This window comes from Austrofundulus limnaeus, unplaced genomic scaffold, assembly GCF_001266775.1.
Source record: "Austrofundulus limnaeus strain Quisiro unplaced genomic scaffold, Austrofundulus_limnaeus-1.0 Scaffold879, whole genome shotgun sequence".
In the NCBI taxonomy this organism is placed as follows: Eukaryota; Metazoa; Chordata; class Actinopteri; order Cyprinodontiformes; family Rivulidae; genus Austrofundulus; species Austrofundulus limnaeus.
Window position 1 is genome coordinate 124,542 of NW_013953281.1, and position 8,154 is coordinate 132,695.

The window sequence follows — 8,154 nt, forward strand, 5'->3', positions numbered from 1 at the left end:
CTGATCCGACTTGAGAGGATCGAGAAGGAAGTAGACATTGTTTCAGCTCTTCTTATCATCTTTTATTAATTTGATTCAAGGGTGATATGTACAGCGCAGAATCATCATCTGCAGCATCAGCAGCAGGTTGAAAACCTTGTGACAAACAAAACAAAGAAAATAGTTTTTAACTGAATCTCAATGAAAAATATTAATTCATAAGAGTTTTACTCAGCTTTATTGGTAAAGTTCATGATGATTGGTAAATCACCAATTTAATTTATGTTTGTAAATTAAACAGTTGGTTATTTAATGAAGAAAACACAACCAGCATTCTAAACAATGAAAGCTAAACTTGGACTTTCTGCTGGTCAAATATCCTATTACCAACTTTACTTCAAATAATCACTTATTTTTCTTTCAGATCTAAACAGGCCTAATGCCATAAAGATCTTTTTTTTTAATTTATGTTTTAATCCATATGTAGGATCAGGATCACTCATTGTTTGAAATTAACAAACAAACTTAAAGCAGCATCAGATTAACTTAAACTTTGGCAGGCCTGTTTAATATACAGACCGTGCCTATGCACTACAAACACCTCTGACAACAAACACAACTTAAATTTAAAGAACTATTCCAATTCTCAACAGTTTGAGCAATTAATTTTACTAGAATTGAGTTTTTTTTACTCACCGGTGCATGTCTACTCTTCTCCCCATGCATTGTCTCTAACAGAGAAACTCACCTGCTCTACTCTCTACACCTAATCAGTGCCACTACGCAAGATGTACAGCCCCCTGCTGTCTGAACCAGGTAAATTAAATGAATCAAATAATGTTTTCCACTGTGATAAGAGAGAGGGAAAAACCTAAACAAACAGTTTTAGACAGTTCTGTCATTTGACATGACAGACACGGAGAAATAACAAGAAAAACCAGAACAGTTAAACATGCCAAACAATGAACCAGTGAGAGTGTGGAGAGCTTGAACCAGCATATGTACAAACAGAGGAAATGAGGAGATGAACAACAGCGGATGAAAACACTAATTGGAAACTACTGACAGGTGTGTGTGTGACAGAGGAGGAAGTAAACAAACTAAGGGAAATGAGGTGTAATGATGACAAGGGAACACCAGAGGGAGGTATGACAAAAGACACAAAAGCACACAACCTCACAGTACCTCCCCTCTACGTATCGTCACCCGACGATACGGTACAGACACGGGAGGGAGGTGGGTGGGACAACAAATAACAACACAGGACAAAGGGCACAAGACAAAAGACAACGAAGGAAACAAACAAACAAAAAAAACCCACAGAAAACTAAAACAAAAGCCCACAGGGAACCCCTGGGAAAAATAACAACAACAAAGAAAAGGTCACTAGATGGTCCCAGGCACATCTGAAGGGGGGCAAAAAAAGTTCAGGTGGGCGCCCAGGAACCCAGCACGGACAAGGAAGAAGTTCTGGTGGGCAACCGTGGATCCAACCGCTTCGGAGGCAGAGCTCTGGAGGATAGACCAGGACTTGGTCGCAGAGGAGATGGATCTCAGGTGAGCAGCCTGGAGCCTGGGCACAATGAGGATGGGGCTCTGGAGACTCTGGAGGGGCCGGCTCTGGAGACACTGCAGGGGCCGGCTCTGGAGACACTGCAGTGGCCAGCTCTGGAGGCACTGCAGGGGCCGGCTCTGGAGACACTAGAGACTCTGCAGGGGCCAGCTCAGGAGAAACTGGAGATTCTGCAGGGGTCAGCTCAGGAGACACTGCAGGGGTCAGATCTGGAGACACTGCAGGGGCCAGATCTGGAGACACTGCAGCTGCAGCTAATGGCGAGCGCTCAGGTAGTGTGGAGTCCTCAGCTACACACGGTGAGGACTCAGCTGCAGACATGGAGAGTTCAGGTGGAGCTGCAAATGATGAGAGCTCAGGTCCGGCTGACGTGGAGATCTCAGGAGCAGAGACCGGCGTGGAGACCTTGGGAGCCTCAGGCAGACCTGGGAACTTCACAATTTGACCCAGGGGCCTTGTAGGCTCAGGCGTTGCAGCAGGCATGGACAGCACCTCCATAAGAGCTGCAGTGTAAAAAACGACCATTGCAGCCAGGGTGGTTACCAACATTTCCCTCCCCTCAAGACCGTCCTCACAGGAGGTGGACGCATCGACCCTCTCGAGAGCACAGGAAGCTGTGTAGCCGTCAACAGTATGGGGATTACAGGAGGCAGTGGAGGCATTGACCCTCTTCGGAGCGCAGATGGAAGTGGAGGCGTCGACCCTCGCTGGAGCGCAGATGGAAGTGGAGGCTTTGACCTTCGCTGGAGGGCAGATAGAAGTGGAGGTGTCGACCCTCGCCGGAGCGCAGATGGAAGTGGAGGCGTTGACCTTCGCCGGAGCGTGGGAGGCTGGAGGTCTCGGTAGCCCTCTTGGAGGTGGCACAGGAGGGAGAGGCATCTCCTTGAAGGCAGAACTGGAGGAGGTGGTGTCCGGGACCCTCTCGGAGGTGACACTGGATTTGGCATCCGGGACCATCTCTGGGGAGATGCTGGCGGGGGAAACAGAGGCGGCACTGGAGAGGGGGAAATCATCGGCCCAGCAGAGCAGTAGCCGATGTACTTGGGGCAGCTGGGATCGCTCTCGGGATCATAATCGGGGTCATAATCTGGCTCAGGAAGGACTGCCGCTTTTCTCTGCTGGCGACGGCTGCGCTGAGAGGAGCCAGATGTAGGAGAGCAAGATGGAGGTGCAGACCTAAAGGCCAGTCGAGTCCCCTGGAACTCTGTCCACTTCTGCTCCTCCTCCTCTGCCAGGAGAGGCGACGGGAGGACCCCGATCTCCGGATCCAGGCGTTCACGTCTCCGGGGGAGCTGGGCAGGTGCCATCAGAAAACCACCCACTCGGATGGTGGTTTGATGTTGGACCATTTGAGTCCTGGCCACACTCTGGGTCGGACTCTTCCCCATTCGCTGAATGGAGCCAAATAACTATTTTCCTCCATAAACTTGAAAAAACTCTTTCTCCTGGTGGGTCCTGAAGTCGACTGGTTCATTCTGTTAGGTGAAAGAATGAACCCAAGTCCAGATGGAGATAAGAGTTTTACAAAAATGAAGATGTTTATTATAAAAATAAAACAAAAAGCTGACGTGGTAGCTACTAACAAAAAATGCTAAGGACACAGAGAAATAACAAGGAAAACCAGAACAGTTGGACATGCCAAGTAATGAACCAGTGAGAGTGTGGAGAGCAGAACCAGAATATATACAAACAGAGGAAATGAGGAGATGAACAACAGCTGATGAAAACACTGATTGGAAACTACTGACAAGTGTGTGTGACAGGAGGAACGAAACAATCTGAGGAAAAAGAGGCGTAATGATGACAAGGGAACACAAGAGGGAGGTATGACAAAAGACACAAAAACACAACCTCATAGTACCTCCCCTCTACGTATCGTCACCCGACGATACGGTACAGACACGGGAGGGAGGTGGGGGGACAACAAACAACAACACAGGACGGAGGGCACGAGACAAAAGACAACGAAGGAAACAAAAAAAAACCCACAGAAAAAACAAAAACAAAAGCCCACAGGGAACCCCTGGGAAAAATAACAACAACAAAGAAAAAGTCACTAGATGACCCCAGGCACATCTGAAGGGTGCAAAAAAAGTTCAGCTGGGCGCCCAGGAAACCAGCACGGACGAGGAAGAAGTTCTGGTGAGCGACCGTGGATCCGACCGCTTTGGAAGCGGAGCTCTGGAGGATAGACCAGGACTTGGCCGCAGAGGAGATGGATCTCAGGTGAGTGGCCTGGAGCCTGGGCACAACGAGGATGGGGCTCTGGAGACTCTGCAGGGGCCAGCTCAGGAGACACTGGAGACTCTGCAGGGGCCAGCTCAGGAGACATTTCAGGGGCCAGATCTGGAGACACTGCAGGGGCCGGATCTGGAGACACTGCAGCTACAGCTGATGGTGAGTGCTCAGGTGGTGTGGAGTCCTCAGCTGCACATGCAGCGTGGAGTCCTCACGCAGATAGAACCTCGCCGGAGCGCAGATGGAAGTGGAGGCGTTGGCCTTCGCCAGAGCGTGGGAGGCTGGAGGTCTTGGTAGCCCTCTTGGAGGTGGCACAGGAGGGAGAGGCATCCCCTCGAAGGCGGAACTGGAGGAGGAGGCATCCGGGACTATCTCGGGGGAGACGCTGGCGGGGGGAAACGGAGGTGGCACTGGAGAAGGGAAAATCATCGGCCCAGCAGAGCAGTAGCCGATGTACTTGGGGCAGCTGGGATCGCTCTCGGGATCGTAATCGGGGTCATAATCTGGCTCAGGAAGGAATGCCGCTTTTCTCCGCCGGTGACGGCGTGATGGAGTGATGGATGAAGCAAGAGACAGTTCCACAGATCGAGGGTCGTGGTGAAAAAAAGAGTAAAGTCAAAAAACAAAGCTTTGTATTTACTGTTTGGTTTACATTTCAACTCTCACCTGTGGTCATGAGGTTTATACACTATATTGCCAAAAGTATTTGCTCACCCATCCAAATGACTGCACCAGTGCACAAAGCAAGGTCCATAAAGACATGGATGGAAGAGTCGGGTGTAGATGAACTTGACTGGCCTGCACAGAGTTCTGACCTCAATCCAAAAGAACATCTTTGGGATGAATTAGAGCAGAGACAGAGAGCCGGGCCTTCTGTCCAACATCAGTATGTGACCTCACTAATGCACTTCTGGAAGAATGGTCAAAAATCCCCATAAACACTCCTAAACCTTGTGGACAGCCTTCCCAGAAGAGCTGAAGCTGTTCTTGCTGCAAGGGGTGGACCAACTTCATATTGAACCCTATAGATTAGGAATGGGATGTTGCTGAAGCTTATATGTGAGTCAAGGCAGGTGAGTCAATACTTTTGGCAATTTAGTGTATCTCAACCACAGTAATGAGATCCTGGATACAGGTGAGTGTCCTCCCTCTCAGCAGCGACACTCTTCAGATCCACCTGGGGGACCCCGAGTTGTTCCCAGTCCACATCCCCTTCAGTGAGTTCTGGGTCTGCCTGGAGGCCTCTACCCAGAGGGACAGACCTGCTGACTCTGGACCAGTGTTAGAAGATGGAGGTGGAGTTTTTAAAAAGGCCCTGACATCTGCAGCGCAGTCATTTTAAAATAAGATTAAAGACTGAATGCATTACTTTCACAATTTGTTCCTTTTTTCCAGATTTCCCCTCCTGCTGAGTTTAACATCATGATGCTGAGATGAAAGACAGCAGGAAGTTAATAAGACATTTTCATAGAGCAGGACACATTTCTACATTTAAACCATGACAATCTCACCTTTTTTCATTTCAATTAAAGCAGAAACACAAAATCAGACATAAAAGCATGAGTATGTCTGCCTCACATGTGGACTATATATTTTTAATTCATCTTGCTTCATCTCATTCTCTCTGCCTTAGAACCATTTTTTAAGGTGAAATCCATATTGTGCTTTAGGAGATTCAGCAGTAAAAATCTACAGCAGCCTTTTGGACTGTGAATTTCACAATAAAATACTGTAGATTTAATGAGAAAATGTGAATTATGATTATGTTTCCTTAGATTATAAAGCCTTGTACGCAGAAAGAAAAGGAAAACGGAAGGATTGTTGAGATGTCTTTTGGGAATATTTATTTTTAACAGCTGAAACAGTTACAGTAGCTTCCCTCAGAAATTATTTCAGAGTGAGGAAATGTTTCAGTTAATTCTCTCTATAAAAATATTGATTATTAATGTTTTTACTAGTCAGACCTCCAGCAGAACAATCAGGACCGGGTTAGAGCAAACCAGGAATCTGCAGAATCTTCAGATAAACTTGTTTAAGACAGAGGTTCATCTTCCATCAGGATAATGACCTTGTGTGTTAGGATGTCTTATGTACAAAGGTAACTCACTCCATACCATTGAGGCAGCGATTAAAAAAACTCAGTCACGTCTCGAACCTCTTATTTGACTTTGCAATGACCAACAACTGATCCACCAACCTGAGAGAGCATGAAGGAACATGCAGCCGGAGCAGTTCGGTTAGATACTGTGGAGCGAGACAATAAAAGACCTTTAAAATCAATCTGGAAACAAATTATAAGTCAATGTAATGAAGATAAAACAGGAGTAATGTGCCTGTTTTTTGTTAAAAGAAGAGCAGCAGCATTTTGAAGCAGCTAAAGTTGAACAACTAACGACTATCTCATCCCAACATAAAGTGCATTGCAGTACTCTGTACAAGTCGAAATAAAAGCATGGCTTAAAAATCTCAAACTGAGGCCATGAAAGAGAAAATTGGACCTTGGCCAGCTGTGTTAGGGTATAAAACACTGAAAAAAAAATGATTTTTGGATGTAGTAACATTTATTTAATTATTATTTTAAATTTTACAAAAAAATCAAAATCTCTAAACTACTAGAATTTACTAAATAAACAATACACATTATATTATATATCAATATTACTGTACAAAAAAGTAAATTCTAATATTATTTTACCAGTAATATTTTAGTGTTTTTTCTGGACAGCACATAAACATGAATATATTAAGTAACTTCTACTCTTCTGGACTAAAACTGAGGGTGCATGCACACACAAACGCTGCTGCTCCTCATTCCCTTGCTTCACTTTTCAAGGAGAGGACAAGACATGGTGGAAATAAAACATAAGTTGTCTGGTTTCTTTTGCTTGAATACATTTGTTGGTGTGCAATAGTTTGATGACATAATGTAGGTGATATTTAGTTGTCAGGGAACAGGGAATGCATATTGTAGCATTCTGCTGTGTTTGGCTGTTTGTCATGTGACTGCAGTGGAGGATTGTGGGTAGGATTCATGTTTGTTGTTGTTAAATCATTTTAGGGAATTGGTGAACATTGTTCTTTCAGCAGTTAGTCTGTTGTGTTACTCTAATTTGTGTGTTCATTATTTGTTAACTTGTGTTAAACCGTTCATCAGAATTAACCGTAAGTGAGAGTGTTAGGCCTATGCCCCTTTTCCACAAGTGCCTCTTAGTGTAGTGTCAGTACGGTTCGGTACAGTTCCAAGCCCTTTCCATTAGGCCAGCCCATTAGGTCAGATCCATGAAACCGGACCTTTTTTTAGTACCTACTTCATTGTGGTTCTGAGCGGCCCCAGCTGACACCAAAATGCAACGTCAGAACACTGTTCGTCACTGATTGGCTTAATTTTTGCAAATTTTTAAAATTTCAAACGTTATTCATCAAATGTGTTTCCTTCTCTCATTTTGACATTAACGTTTTTTCAAAAAACCTAAAAACCACCTCCACCAACCACCCAAAACACACCCATTGGAACTGGACTGGAACATCAGTGAAAACCAACCGGTCCGACCCGTACCAACACCGACCGTGCCAACACTACACCATGGGAAAGGGGCACAAGTCATTAATAAGACCTGTGAGTTTCACTTTGTCTGTGTTGTTCATGAAGAAGAATCCAATAAAGGTTCTTCAAAACCACCACCTGGTAGTGAAGTTTTGAACTACAACAAGAGCTACACCTCTCTCTGTAGCTGTGAGGTGTCATGCTACAATATTGTGCTTGATGCATGTGCACTGTTATAAAGAACCTGTAAGATTTACTTGAAAAAATCCTCGTAACAATTTGCACTAATGTTTGTAAAGTAAATTTAAATGCTACAAATTCATGTAATATTTACTGTCATTATCTAGTAAAAGTTATTAAGAATAGTTAAGGGAGTTGAGAGAGGGGAGAGAGGAGTAAAAGAAGCCATTTTTGTAAAGAAAGACCGTCCGTCATTAAACAGAGGTGGGGGCCTCCGTTTTCAGCTGTCCCCCTGCTACAGCGCTGCCATTGGCAGTATCACTCCACCCCCTGTTAACAAAAGGGATTAATTAGGGTGAACGATAGTCATGTGATGTGAGTATGAGTCGCCTGTGAACGATAGCCATGTGATGTGAGTATCAGTCACCTGGAGGCAGGATTTAAAAGCCTGAATTTTGCCTGAAACTCTCAGACTGAAGAAGTCTCTTGGAAGAGAGACGAAACGTTTCATTAAAGAAGAACCCGTCCAGAGGACCTATACTATTTTTTTCCTTTTGATAAGAGCGATGTTTAAAATTTATAACTCATGTAGGGGTGGAGCCAGGGGGTGGCCATGGCTACCACAGACAAATCTTTGGCC